Raw genomic sequence first — 15045 nt, 5'->3', positions numbered from 1 at the left:
GGTTAGGTCATGAGGGTGGAGCCCTTGTAAATGGGATTCGTGCCCTTATAAAAGAGACCCCGGAGAGCTCCCTTTCCTTCCACCATGTGAGGACACAGCAAGAAGGCACCAGCTATGAACCACAAAGCGGCCTCTCACCTGACACTGAATCTCCTGGTGCCTTGATCTTGGACTTCTCAGCCTCCAGAACTGGGAGAAATAAACGTCTGTTGTTTATAACCCACCTAGCTGATGGTAGTTGCTATGGCAGCGCAAATGGGTAAGACAACCCCATTTGTGTGTGGTGGGTAGAAATGGAAGTGGGCAGCTGAACCCGTCAGTACATATCCTTGCTTTGTTTTATTTATAACACTAACATAATATTCACTGTGTGCTGGGCATTTTCCCTAAATGCCTGACTCAGGCTCACGTTCATTCACGACAACCCTGAGCCTGGTCGCTCCCCCAGGGAGGTGGAGCTGGGCTGGGGACACTTCACGGCTGGTGGCAGTCTGTGCCCCCTGCCCTGCACTGTTCTGACCTTCCCTGAGGGTCAGCAGTGCCGGGTCACAGCATGCTCCTCTCCCTCTGGCCCTAATCACCTCGGTAACCACCTAATTATTTGTTCACTCCTTCAGCCCCGTGTACCCGCAATGGCAGAGTCTAGACCTGTGACACTCACCAGTGTCTCCAGGACCCAACTCAATACCTGGCACATCGCATAGGCCCTCGAAAACGAATGGCTAGATTCAAGCATCGGTTCTATTCATCTGTAATATATGTAGAACTGAGCTGACAACAAGAACAGTCTTAGAATTAATCTTGTTTGGTTGAAATTGACACATTCCAAGTATATGAGACATTTCCAAAGTCTGAAATCGTCTAAAAACTATGGTTTTACAAAATAGCAATTTGAGATATCATCTATTTAAAGTGTACTCTTTTCTAGGCAGTTATGTTAAGCATGTGACATGCATTTTCTCATTTAATTTTTATCACAACTCTATAAAGTAGATACTACTTTGTCTACTTCTTTTCTTTCTTTCTTTCTTCTTGCAATTTCAGATGCACTTGCACAACATTGGTTAATTGTAATGGGTTAATTGGTTAAGGACCACTGTCGTTCCAGGCATGGCCCCCTCCTGCTCGTCTTTTATTCATTTATTCATATTTTAATTAAAAAAATGAACTTGCCAATGAACTTGCCGCCCAACCCAAGAACCAGAAGGTGAACAGTAACTCACATCCATCTCTGTGCTCCTCCCAACCCATTCTCTTGTTCACCCCCCCACACAACCACTATCCAGAATTTTGCATTTCCTTGTTTTTTTCTACTGTATACCCAAATACCTGATTGCTTAGTGTTAGTTAGATTTGGACTTGATGAAAAGGGTGGCAGGCTTTTGTTCACTGAGCATCACATTCCTTAGGTTCGTCCATGCTTTTCACAAGGGGCTGGAGTTCATTCATTTTCTCAGCTGTGTAATTTTTCCATACATTCTTCTGTTGATGGGCATTTCTGTTGCTTTCTATTCTTTGTTATTATGAAGGGCTGTTTCTCTTAGGTATAATGTCGATTCTGCAGAGGAAGAAATGGAAGCACAGAGAAGTTAAATAACTTACCCAAGCTCTCCCAGCCAATAAGTGGCTGAACCGGGGTTTGAACCTAGGTCTCTCTAGCTCTGAAGCATGTCATCTTTCACCACTTTGTTCCACAGCCTCTATCAGCCTTCCCATAAGAAAAAGATAACAGGAAGTAAAGAACACATTTTCCTTCCTCATTTTACCGGTAGAAAGTGACCCCACCCTCGCTTTGTCTACAGGAGAAGAAAAACTTGTACGTTGAGTTAATTAGCCTTTCAAATAAAATCACTAACTCTCTTGAATGAAGCAGCTATCCACTCCTCCCCATTTCAAAAAGTGACATTGTTGGGTACAGTATTTATCTCCGAGACTACGTGTCCAAATAGTTTGGCTTTACACCTACAATCTGTTTAGCTCCTGGTTTGGAACCTAAATTCCCTTTACAATAGAATCAATTGCATGTGCCTGTGTGTATTTCTTTTTGTTTTTAATCAAAAGTTTTAAAGTAGAAAATGACGGGAAAATAAAATGTTCGTTTCTACAGCCTGCTATAATGTTCCTAGAAGCAAGATAACTAAATTCAACTCTTTGAGTTAAAAATAGGTTTTACATGGAAAAGAGCTCAGTAAAATAAAAGAAGCTCTGATCATATAAACTGTAGATCACAATTTTAAAACAGAAATGATTTTACTTACTTGTGAGGAAACTTTCCAAAGAAAATGCTTAGTTATTTGGAATTTAGAAAAAATAGGAATGAATGCAATGTGTGTTTGTGTTTATACAGTTTGCTCTTTGAAAAAACAGACATTGCTGTACTTTGGGCACTAAACTGTGTAAACCTTGAATTTGTGTAGATGTTTGATGCGGACCAGATTGAGGTCTGGTTTCTACAAGGTCACATTCTGGCTCCAGAAACCTCACTGACCCGGTGCTGCCCTAAAACAGACCATCCTGTGGGCAACCCATTTCTTTTGTTTTTTAACCCATTTCTTTAAGAGATATTTCTCACTTCTATTTCCAACCTTTCTGTGTATGTGGATTTGAGGCACACAGATGTATTTACTGTTGCTTAAACATATAAAACAGAAAAGTTTATACTCATATAACAACTTTACAGAAAGTTTAGAAAATAGAAGGAAAAAAAATCCGACATACGCTCACCATCTTCATTTAAACTCCTGTCATTGTTGTGCTTTTCCTTTTCATCCTGGCCTGTGTGTATATACATCCTCTATAGGGCCAAACAGGGATGTGTCTAGATTTCCCTATGCTGCCTGTCTTTGCCTGGGTTTTCCCAGCAGCCGACCCTGAGACGAGGTATTCATGCAAAGGTAGTTTATTTGGGAAGTGCAGGCAACACCACGGGGGGCATGGGTATCAACACAGGGAAGGGAGAGCAGCTGACAAAGAGCACCCTTATCAAGTGATAGAAGCTTAACCCCATAGGAAATTTGGGGACACAGTGCAAAACACGCAGCTCAAAGGGGTACTGAAGCTGGGGAACTTATACATCGACTCCCCACGGCCATTGCTTAAGGACTGCTCGGGGGTGGAGAAGGGGAGCCAATTCCTAATTAGCTAATTCTTAATTTCTGTGTGTGTGTCCATAATTGAGGGTGCTTGGGAACGACACCCCCCCTCCCCCCATCCAGAGGTGCTCAGTCTGGCGGCTGGAACTTGGTTAGAACAACTGAGAGCGCTTGGTGGCACGGGTGGACCCAGAGTGTTTGCTCTACTGATTTGTTCACTTTACACTCATTACGATACCTACCTACATGTCCTTGTTGTTACACAGTCTTTACCCTAATGAGATTAATTTCTGCACAATATTTCATAATGGAATCATAATCTAACTATCCCTCTAATATTGGATATTTACATTGCTTCAAAATGGAACAAGTGGGTTGGCAACAAATAGCTAACTCATTTCTGTTCAAGCTCTAAAGGCTGGAGCTGTATGCCAGGGGATGGAAACATGTGTTCTTAAAGATATTGGAAGGTCTCTAGTCAAACAAGCCAAGCAGAACACCTCAGATGAAGACAGCCAAGAGAATCATGACCAGGTAGCCCAGCAACATGTGCTCTGAATTGGATGTACTGTTATTTAGAGTGACAGTTGAATTGTTGGTGTGTGTTCACGTGATAGCTGTACTTTGTTCTTCAAAATGTCTAAAGGTCTACAAATTTTGTATATCGACACTTTGTACCCGGGCCATGATAGTTAGCAAGCACAAAGCTATCAAATCATTTGGTACCAGAAAGTAACATTGAAACAAGAGACCTAGATTCGGCTGTGGTTGGCTGCCATCTTGGGGCGGCCACGTGCATCTCTGTGTTTCACCTGGAAATCAAGGTGTGCAGCAGACACGGTCTGCAGCTTCTCCTACAGCCATATCACCCTCCCCCTTCTTCCTTGCTAACACTACTCTGATTTTATGTAAATGCCAGGTGGAGAGTCCCTCTTCTCAGGGAAATCAGTCCTGACACAACCCCAGGGGAAAGTCATATTTGGTTTGAGTCACTTGCAGTAATTCCTTTCTCCTTAGCCACATACTCACTTTCCCAGCTTCCTCTGAGGTTCGGAAAGGCCAAGTTAAAATAATAATTCATACATGATACAACATTTTCCACGTGCCTTTAGGTACTTTGTGTATATTTAAACTCATTTACTTCTCAAAATAACCCTAGGGGCTAAGCATAGTACTACCATCCTATTTTACCAAGGAGGAAACTGTGCAACAGAGAAGCTAAGTAAATTTCCTAGGGTCACATGGCTAGCAAGGGTTGGAGCAAAGACTCTCACTCAGGCGTGTTTCCAAGATCAATGCTCCTTTGTCATATGGGGAATACCCAGGCTTGTCTTTATGTAACCAGGAGTCCATCCAAGTATATGACTGAAGGAGCAAAGGTTGTCCTGTGGAGACATTGGCTTTCCTGTACCGCCTGCCTCATCACCAGTGATTCCCACAGGAGTTACCTCCTGGCTTTGAATGATCAAAATTCAGAGTTTCTCTTAAAGGCCTCACAATTAATCATAAACATTAGTCAGAATCACCTTACTGAAAGGTAGCAGGTAAGAATGTTTAAATCCCTCTTTTTCCTACCCTTTTGAGGTTAGGTTGTGTAGATTAGACTGCTTGCAGAATTGCTTTCCCTCCAGTTCCTCCCTGTGTCTCACACGAGTGCATGCGCGCGCGCACACACACACACACGCACGCACGCACGGCACCCATATTGGTGGTACTTCAGGACAGGCTCTCCTTCTCTTCCTGCTCTTTCAACTTCCTGTTCACAGAAACTTTTCCTCACACCTCATCCCAACCTGCTCTCAGCTTTTTAGGTCACTGACTTGTATTTTTTCTTTAGTTTTTCTGTTGACTCTCACTTGTTGGCCCAAGGCACACCACATAATCTTTCAGGAGAGAAAGATGGGCTCTTTTCACAGAGTCCTTATGTACTGTCTTAGCGACTGGCCAACACTGCTCCCAACTCCACAGGGCCTTTAGGTCCCACCTACCTTGACCCCAACCTCCAAAGTAGCAACTTGAGCTGGACCATCAAAGACTCAGGCGGTAACTTTCTAATTGTCAGTTGTCAGTGACATTGGGACCTCCAGCAAGCACCACACATCCTTCATCTAGGTCCAGGTTAATAGAAATACAGTCCTGGGAAAAAAAATGATTTGAGGTTTTACTTGAAGAACCATTCTGAGTTCTCTTTGAGAAATCACATAGAATGATAGAGTGGCCAGAACATTGGTTATAGGAAAACATTGTCTCAGTGGTCAAATGGGAGAAGGCTATATCACAGAAACTCTAACCCTCTAGCTTAATCCACCCTGGACATGACCTAGAGCATTCTGAGAAGTCCAGGGAGAAGGCCCGAGAATCATCACGAATTCACGAAGAACGAATCAGGCCAGGCTGACCTTGCCTTCCCTTTTGAGAGGGCTGGTAAATGAGAAAAGCAAATCTTAACCTCAGCTCTCAATACAATCAGTGCAAGGAGGGTGGAGTTATACCTTGCCCTCCAGGGATTAGACATATATTCAGTCTATATCACTGTTTCTGGCTCTTAAAATATAAAAGAGGAAGCTTTAAACCAGGCAGTTGTTCCTCTTAAATACTCAGAGGGCTGTTGTGTAGTAAAGGATTAGACATCAGAGGGCAGTACCAGGATGAGTGTGCACAAAACACAGGGAGGCTGTTCTGCACTCCGTATAGGGAAAAATTTTCTCACGCTTAGAATGGGGTTTCTTAAACCTGACTCCTGTACAGACTCCCTCATAGAGAAAAATTATTCTTGAAAATCCCCAGGGTTTACAAATATTTTTTCTATAACTTTTTTTTAATTGAAGTATAGTTGATTTACAATATTATATTAGTTTCAGGTATACAACACAGTGATTCAATATTTTTATAGATTATACTCCATTTAAAGTTATTACAAAACAATGGCTATATTTCTCGGTGCTGTACCATGTAACCCTCGTTGCGTATCTATCTTATACAGAGTAGTTTGTATCTCTCAATTCCCTGCCCCTGTCTTGCCTGCCACACCCTCCCCACTGGTAACCACTAGTTCGTTCTCTAGATCTGTGAGTCTGTTTCTGTTTTGTTATATACATTCGTTTGTTTTATTTTTTAGATTCCACATATAAGTGATAACATAGAGCATTTTTCTTTGTCTGACTTACTTCACTAAACATAATACTCTCTAGGTCCATCCACATTGTTGCAAATGGCAGAATTTCATTCTTTTTTTTTTTTTTAAAGACTGAGTAACACTCCATTGTATATACGTACATACCACATCTTCATTTGTCTGTTGAGGGACACGTAGGTGGCTTCCATATCTTGGCTATTGTAACTAGTGCTACTGTGAACAATGGGGTGCACATATCTTTTCAGATTAGTGTTTTCATCTTCTTCAAACATATACCCAGGAGTGAAATCGCTGGATCATATAGTAGTTCTGTTTTTAGCTTTTTGAGGACCCTCCACACTATTTTCCATAGTGGCTGCTCCAATTTACATTCCCACCACAAAGTACAAGTGTTTCCTTTTCTGCACATGGCTGCCGACGTTTTTTATTTGTGTTTTTTTGATGATGGCCATTCTGACAGGTGTGAGGTGGTACCTCGTGGTGGTTTTGATTTGCATTTCTTTGATGATTAGCGATATTGAGCATCTTTTCATGTGGTTGTTGGCCATCTGTATGTCTTCTTTGGAAAAATGTTTATACAGTTCTTCTGTATAAATGTTTGGAAACTTTGGAAAAATGTTTATACAGTTCTTTTAATCGGGTTTTTTTTTTTCCGATATTGAGTTGTATGTATGAGCTGTTTATATATTTTGGATATTAACCTTTTATTAGTCATATCATTTGCAACTATTTTCTCTATAGCATTTCTTAATTATGGGGCGTACAACTAGGTATAAGTCCTTATGCCTACGGTTATACAAATCTGGAAATTAAGTTAACAAACCACATTTACAAATGTATAAATGAAAAGCAAACAAACTACAATATCAACAATATTGAAATAGCCTTATTTTAATGTGAGAGATGATATCATTTGCCGAAACAAAATCAACCTTCAGGACACGAATACGGTACCAATGATGGCTTTTGTCTTGGGGAGGTGTAGACCACTGCATAATTTGTGATAACTCAAACCAAACACATTTCTTTTTCTGAACCACAGACAAACCTTCATTTATGAGGCATACTATGATGTCACTTTCCTTCACTAAAATTAACATCATTTGTTGCCTGTCAATCCAACTCTGTTCTTTACTTATTCGTCCCAAACAATTAAAGTAGAACTAGTCCCATAACACATAAACAAAAGTATGATTGAAAATATCTCTGATGGTCCTCAGATAAAAAGTGGTCATTGCATTTGTCAAAACCCCTACGGGTAAGGGAGGGATGGATTAGGAGTTTGGGATTAGCAGATGCAAACTATTATACAGAGAATGGATAAGCAACAAGGTCTTACTGTACAGCACAGGGAACTATATTCAATATCCTATGATAAGCCATAATGGAAAAGAATATGAAAAAGAATGTATATATATAACTGAATCACTTTACTGTAGAGCGGAAGTTAACACAACATTGTAAATCAACTATACTTCAATAAAATAAAATTTAAAAAGTAAAATCCCTAGAATGTACAACACAAAAAATGAACCCTAGCAGTAAAGTATGGACTTTAATTAATAATAATGTATTGATATTGGCTCATCAACTGTAACAAACATGCTACACTGATATAAGATATTAATCATAGGGAAATTGGAGGTGGAGGGGTTAGGGGGTATGAGGTATGTCTAAACTTTTCACTCAATTTCTCTGTAAACCTAAAGGAGCTCATAAACAGAAAGTTTACTAATGAGAAAAAAGTGGTCACGGTGGCATGTTTACATATTAATTCTCTTTCAATTGTTGTCCAAATAAAACAACAAAAATTTGCAGATCTTGTTTAGAACACTTAGACCTCCAAAAATATGTCTGTGCGTTCTAGGTTCCTCACCATGGTTCAAAAAGTGCTGAAATCGGGGGTTTAGGAATAGAATGGGGTATTCTGAAAAGTTGCTAGAGCTCTTTCTTCAAAGTGTTCCAGAAAATGCCTGCAAGGTCACCTTTCAAAGACGTTCTTCTGGGGATATTTGCTTTGGGAGAGAGGTCGGAACACATGATCTCTAATTCCAAGATTATATAATTCCAGTTTTTATGAAGATTTAACCCCGAATTAATTTGCTTTTAGCTCTGCTTTTCACAGACTTCAGTGACCCAATGCCAGAGCTATAATATGCTTGAACCTGCAGCTTTCTAAGTCTTTCTCCTAATTCCCACAACCCTGTCGAAATAGCAGCAATTTCATTTAGGCCATCCAGTTGTCAACTTTTGGGCCTGGGAAAGAAAAACTAATAAACCCCACTTCATTCCAGCAAACCCAGATCACATTCCTTTCCGATGGCCTACCGCATTCCACTCCGAGCTAAGTACCATAGTTCTAGCTCTGCTTGACAACTTCGAGCAATTCATTTCCTAACTGTTCTCTTAGAGAAACCCTAGAAAACCTTTTTATTTCATGATTCCCTATGGAAAATATTTCCTTCCATGAATCTGAGGCTAGGATAGATCTGTAAAGGACTCCTGTAATTCTAAACTTTTTTTAAAAAATCCACTTTATTGAATTCACATGTGTACATCTTTGTTTAGTTTTAGCAAACGGCATTGGCATATTAGAAGTTGTAACATCATGGGCGCTGAGTAAGTAAAAACCCTTCTGCAAAGTGTTCATCGGGTCTGAATATTTAATTTCACTTGGGGTAGAATAGTTTTCCATTTGAAAGTAAGGAAGCTGGATCCTAGTCATAAAAGTGGGTGTCTAAGGGAGGAGTAGACACCCAGGTTTTCTGGTTCCCATCTGTCTCTCTCTCCCCTGCCCCATTACATCAGAGTTCTCACACTTCTGATTTGGGACTGCCAGAGAGGATGGCTGGCTGAGAGGCACGGCTTTTCATCGCCACCTACCGTCTACTCCAAGAACTGCATTAATATTTCAGACATCCCAGTCCCAAATCCATGAGTGGAGACAACTCTCCCAACCGCAGAAAGAAGAAATGTATTGGAATAGAAAGAAAGAATAAAATGCAAGAGCAAGTGAACAAAGATTCTGGGGAATCTGAAAAATGAGGCACCAAGGAAAACCTGTCTCTATCTCTATTTTGATACTTCCAAAAGGGAACCCTTATTTATAAAAGGTTACAATCAAACTCGAATAGGTTGGAATAAGGTGATGTTTCCAGTGCAATAAGATCTAGTAATTATTCTCACATTGACTTAAAAGCAGTTATTTGATAACATATTTATTGAGCGATGTAAACACCCCTGTTTTTATAATTGCTATCCCTGTGTGTTCCTTGTCCGAAAGCTATTACAAGGTTAGCATCAAGATATTTTTGAACACAGTAACAATCTAAAAAAAGACAAAACATGCCTCCCTGATGTGTTGAGATTCTTCTTTTTTCACTTCAGTGGTCATTTTTTTTTCAAACTTTCACCAGTTTCAGGAAAGGGTGGGTTAGAGTCAGGGGCTTCCTGAAACTTTTCAGAACAAGAATTCTAATTCAGTGTGTTTAGAGGGGCCCCCTGAGAACCGTGTTTTGGAACATACCAACCCCATGTGGTATTATCTTTGCCAATTTTGCAGTTTCGTGTGAGATTTATTTTTAATCTTTAACAAAGCATGCCCGTGTTTATCTTAAGTTATGAAAAAGTGTAATCGTTTAAAACAAAACTTTTAAAAATAATTAAATATACAATGAATGCTGAAACATAAAAGTCAGACAGAATGTTACCTTAACAAGAAAGAGCTTCCTAAAGATCAAAGGATTGTTGTTTGTTCTATTTGCTAAAGACAAGTAACAAGTACTTTCACTTTAAGGGATTCGGTGGCTATTTGAAGGAGGCTAGGAGAAGTCTCCATTGCCCGACCCCAACAAGATAAACGCTTCCCACCCCTCACATTCACAGAGCTGGAAAATTTACTTATTGACGCTAAAAATATATACTTCGTGTTTAGAATGGAATGCTGAGATTTGATTGAAGGCAGTACATGAATCAAGCCAATGGCATTTTGGGGGCACGTCTTTCAATCTTATTTAAAATTATGGGGGAGAGACAATACTTTGGGCTTTCCTTTATTTTGTGTATAGGCAATATGTAATCAGTGCAGCACTGAGTAGGAATTAATTGAATGGGCTTCTGTACCCATCATGGAATGCAGCTGCTTCCAAGTTCAATGCACCTCTCCTGTTGTGTTGATTCGATGCTACCTTTAATAAAGAAGGGAAGAAATGGGCTTTTAGAGCATGAAAGCCCCTTTTTCCTAAGTACCTACGGATCTGGGTTTTCTTTAAGTCAGTAATACTAGTTAAGTCACTTATGGACCGACATGTCAGAATAGGATAAGATGGAAATACACTCTCAGTTCACTTGGGGGTGGCCGGTAAGAGATGAGTGTGTATAATGGTGGTCCCTACTTTTATGAGGCCATTGTCATCAGCCGAAGCAACTTTAGATGGTGCAACATCAGGCTGTTTCCAATCTGCAGCTCTCAGGTGAGCCCTACCAAATGCTGCAAAAATACTACTCAAAGAGAAACGACGGTTCTTCTCATTTATCTCCTGTGTGTCCTCTCCAAAGAGCTTCAAAATATGCTCGCTATTTTTTATGAAAGCTTTCAACTAATATTTATTTTGCATGTGGCTAGATGGTGATTTCTGTTTTTTTATGGCATTGTGGCTGAATTTTCTACCCAGGAAGTAGAGCAAAATGCTAAGAACTTGAGCTCTAGAGCCTGACAAACTAATTCTGTCATCGGCTTAGGAGATCTGGCCAATGAAGTTTTCTAAGCCGTAATTTGCTCATTTGCAAAATGGCAAATGTTAACAGGAATGAACTTGAAAGGTTTGAACATAGGTCGGGGGCTCAGCACAGGGCCTGGCATTCTGTGGTAACTGTTGTTATAATCACTTGTAAGTGATTTAGGGGTCGAGTCCAAGACCCTAAATCACTTACAAGAAGCCTAAAAGATATTAGAAGTAGTTGAGGGAAATCCCACACCACCTCTCTTTTTACCTCGGTTCCTTTCTGCTATAGTCTCACTGAACGATCTGGAAGTTCTTAGTAGAGTGCTCCTCAGGGGGCAGTCCACAGCCTCACGCTGCGAGGGGTCAAAGGAAGAAGGTCCTGCAGGGAAGAGAGTGACCCCGACAAATGCAGACATGACAGAACATTCATACTGAAGAGGGTTTTGCTGGTCCAATCATTCTTCAGAACCCTACCTGGGACTGAATTTAACTGCAGTGTGTGATAAATATCCCATGACTCTGGGAAATCTTACAGAAAACAAACAAAAAAACCCTCTCATGGTTGGGAGAGCAGCAATGCAAATATTCCGAACACCAGACACTCCCCAAATCATGGTTTAGGAATGCGATGAATCAGCAAATTACTTTGTTTTGCTTAGTTTACTTTAATGGGCGGCATTATGGCAGAATGGTGAAGTCCGGAAGCTCGGTTGTTATTGTTGTTTTAAAAATTACTTCGTGGTATTGTTATTAGTAATTGTGATTGCTGATTGACAGTTTGTAATTATAAACCCATCAGAACAGCTGGAAAGGTAGTTCATATCTATGAGAGATAATGTTTTAAAAGTATTGAAGACAGGGCAGGGGACTAGTTATTTTAAAAGGGAGGAAATAGGATAAATTATTTGGGGTAGACTAATTCTGTTATATCAGGTTTCCAAGAGAGTTGTTTTTGGTTTGCAGAAAGACTTGAGCTTGGATCCTATCTATTAAATATGTTTCATACATAGTTTTCTATTTAGTTTCCAGTTGACTGAATAAGTGATTTTTTAAAACCCTTCCTTTCATCCACAGCATGATTAACCTTAATATTTGGACTAAGTCTACAATGCTTTTCCTCAAGTTGATTTCATAGTTCCTTTGCAATTCTGGATTCGGAAAAGCTTTGGCCTGAGTATGGCTGACTCAGTGAAGGTAGACTGTGCTATGTGATGGCCCTGCTGTATCTTTATTGGAATGCTTTTTATAGTCACATCCTGATCTGCAAATTATTGGTGAGTAGACACTTGTAGCCCCAATTCCATAACTCTACCACAAAAATAGAATTTCAGACTCTGTCAATATGAACATTATCTAGATAAAACTATATCTAGGTCTTCCCTGACAAGTTTTATGATTCAGTGCTTTGTTTCTATATACTAAAGTTAGAAACTCAGAGTGACTCACTTTTCTTTTTTGCATGCATCTAAGTGAACAAGGAAGTGAGACTGCTTCTGGTGTTGCTTTCTTTAAAAGAAAAAAAAAAAGACATGCTCGTTCTCAAGTATCCTTTTTAGGTCAGCAATTTTGAAGTGCAAGACTTATTGGTATCCAAGCGGAAAGGGCTGATGCCCTGATTTATCACGACTCCCTCTGAGTGGAGTTCTTCCATGGCTGGAGAAAGGAAGGCATTTGTTGTACTAATACTGAATCTGCTTCCTGTGTAAAATAACCTTTAACTCTGCGGAGATCCCCCATTTTAATGACTAGGACATAGTGGAAATAGAAGGAAATCCAAATACCCCACTGGTAGCCCTTCTCTTCCCCAGCAGGTCAAGCTGCAACCCTCCTCAGGACAGAAATGGTTGCTTGGGGAGGGTTCGGCTGGGCTGCTGTTTCTTCTATTTTAAGATGTGACCATTTTGATTGTTTAAAGATGTGTATGACACTCTGACCCATTAAGAAGCCTGGGCTCTGTCGATCAGGGATCATGAGGTGGGTGGGCCTGGAGAATCCGGGAGGGAATCTTGTCAACTATAGGAGCAGCTCTCAAACCCCAAGCCAGACTGCAGCTTCATATCTTCATTACAGAAACATGACTGAGTCTATGGTGACTGCCATGACCATCGGAACTTCTCTTTCTGTGTAGAACCTGAAGTGGGATTCCCTACACTGAATGAGGTGAAAACCTGGCAGTGTTCAACTAGAGAAACAAGCTTTTCAAGTATATTTGAATTTTTGCAGTAAAGTAGCCCAGCTCTTTAGATTCTGGGAGAGTATGCCTGCGTGATGGGGAAAGGAGGTTAATACATGCTTTCAGAGCTTCCCTGGAGCGCGGGCACTACGTGTCCTACTACAGTACACAATCACGTTCTGTCTCAGGAAACCACGCCTGAATAATGCGGTCGGTATTCCCAGAATGCAGTTAGCACTGGATGAACAGGAGAGCTTCCCACAGGTCAATCGATGGCATCTCTGCTTCCAGCTCACTTGCAGATTGCTCCTTCTCAAAAGACATGTCTACTTTCTAAAAGACAGCTGAGCTGATTGGGAGAGAGAAGAAGAGTAAAGGGGACCAGATGTTTTGATCTCTCTTTCATCCTCTATCTCACTCGCTCCTTCCTCCTCATCCCCACTTACACCTGCAACTCCCTCAAGCCAGATCTTCTGATTAATCTGGATTTTCATCTGTTTTGCCTCTTCCTCCCTAAGAATGAAAGGTTTGTCTCAATGAGTACAGACCAAACCTGATGAAATAGGAGTCATGTATTTCACACGTCTTTGACTGCATTTCTGGTTCCTAAAACTCCAGCTAGGTCTGACAAGCTATGGTGTAGTAGAAGAAACACTGACTGGTACTTTAGCAGGTTATTTGATATTAGTTTGTCCTTTTTTTTTAATTGATCTGTAGGTCAGCTATAGGTTTTTGATGAAAAATTCTTAAATATAATCAAATTTATCAATATTTTCAGAAATTTTCAAAGACAAAACACAGATTTCTCCACGTACATGATCCAAAGTGATCAGTCGTCATTTGAAAAATGTTACTGAGCACTTACTCTGTTACAATGTTTGTTGCACTTCACAGGAGAAATAAAGGATCATGTTTTAAGATTAATTTTGAATGTAACAGAATACCTGACTAAAGAGTATACATTAAGTAAAAAGGCAATTATTTTCCTACTATAGCATGAAGCCTAGAGATAGGCAATTCAGTGCTCAGTGAGGTTATCAAGGACATGGATCCTTTCTCTTCAATTTCTCCATTCTTGTGTTTGTAACCTCATAATTTGAAGATGATTCTCATAGCTCCAGATCTCATAACTGTGTTCAAAGGAGGTGGTGGCAGTGGGCAGAAGGATAGGCAAGGGTAAATGTGACTTTTTTTGAGTGTCTCCCCTGTTTTAGCATAGAAATATGCCTAACAAATTTCAGGCAGGATATATAAAAAGGCTTTCACACCAAGACACATTGTGGTCAAATGCAGACAAAGGGAAAATCTTAAAAGCAGTTAGAGAGAGAAATACAGACTATTCACAGGGGAATAACAGACTTTGGGCATACTTATCAAAAGCAATATGGATTCCAGAAAGTAGTGAAATAATATCTTCAAAATGCAGAGTGACAATAACCGACAACCTAACTTTCTATACCCAGCAAAACTATCTTTCAAGAATGAGGGCAGGGCTTCCCTGGTGGCGCAGTGGTTAAGATCCGCCTGCCAGTGCAGGGGACACGGGTTCGAGCCCTGGTCCGGGAAGATCCCACATGCCGCAGAGCAACTAAGCCCAAGCCCGTGTGCCACAGCTACTGAGCCTGCACTCCAGAGCCCGTGAGCCACAACTACTGAAGCCCGTGCGCCTATAGCCCGTGCTCCGCAACAAGAGAAGACACTGCAATGAGAAGCCTGCGCACTGCAACGTAGAGCAGCCCCCGCTCGACACAACTAGAGAAAGCCCGCATGCAGCAACAGACCCAACGCAGCCAAAAATAAACTAAAAAAAAAAAAGACCCAATGCAGCCATAAATAAATAAATAAATTTATTAAAAAAAAAAAGAATGAAGGCAAAATAAAAACCTTTTTTTACAAACTACAAAATGAGAATTTACTATC

General features: G+C 40.4%; 1 long non-coding RNA gene across 1 annotated transcript in view; it reads right to left on the bottom strand.

The window, feature by feature from the left end:
- LOC113625734 (uncharacterized) overlaps positions 1-15045 on the bottom strand; it is a 43287-nt gene that overhangs the window by 13426 nt on the left and 14816 nt on the right. Inside the window, exons 5-8 of the long non-coding RNA XR_003434829.1 lie at positions 11221-11331; positions 10351-10415; positions 5081-5228; positions 1330-1558 (exon numbers count right to left, since the gene is read on the bottom strand). This is a non-coding gene — a long non-coding RNA (uncharacterized LOC113625734). The remainder of the gene's footprint in view (positions 1-1329; positions 1559-5080; positions 5229-10350; positions 10416-11220; positions 11332-15045) is intronic.

Source organism: Aethalodelphis obliquidens, unplaced genomic scaffold (genome assembly GCF_003676395.1).
Source record: "Aethalodelphis obliquidens isolate GAN/ISIS:26980383/991018 unplaced genomic scaffold, ASM367639v1 scaffold16, whole genome shotgun sequence".
Lineage (NCBI taxonomy): Eukaryota > Metazoa > Chordata > Mammalia > Artiodactyla > Delphinidae > Aethalodelphis > Aethalodelphis obliquidens.
Note: the sequence above shows the minus strand (reverse complement) of the source record. Positions and strands in the feature narration are given on the sequence as shown.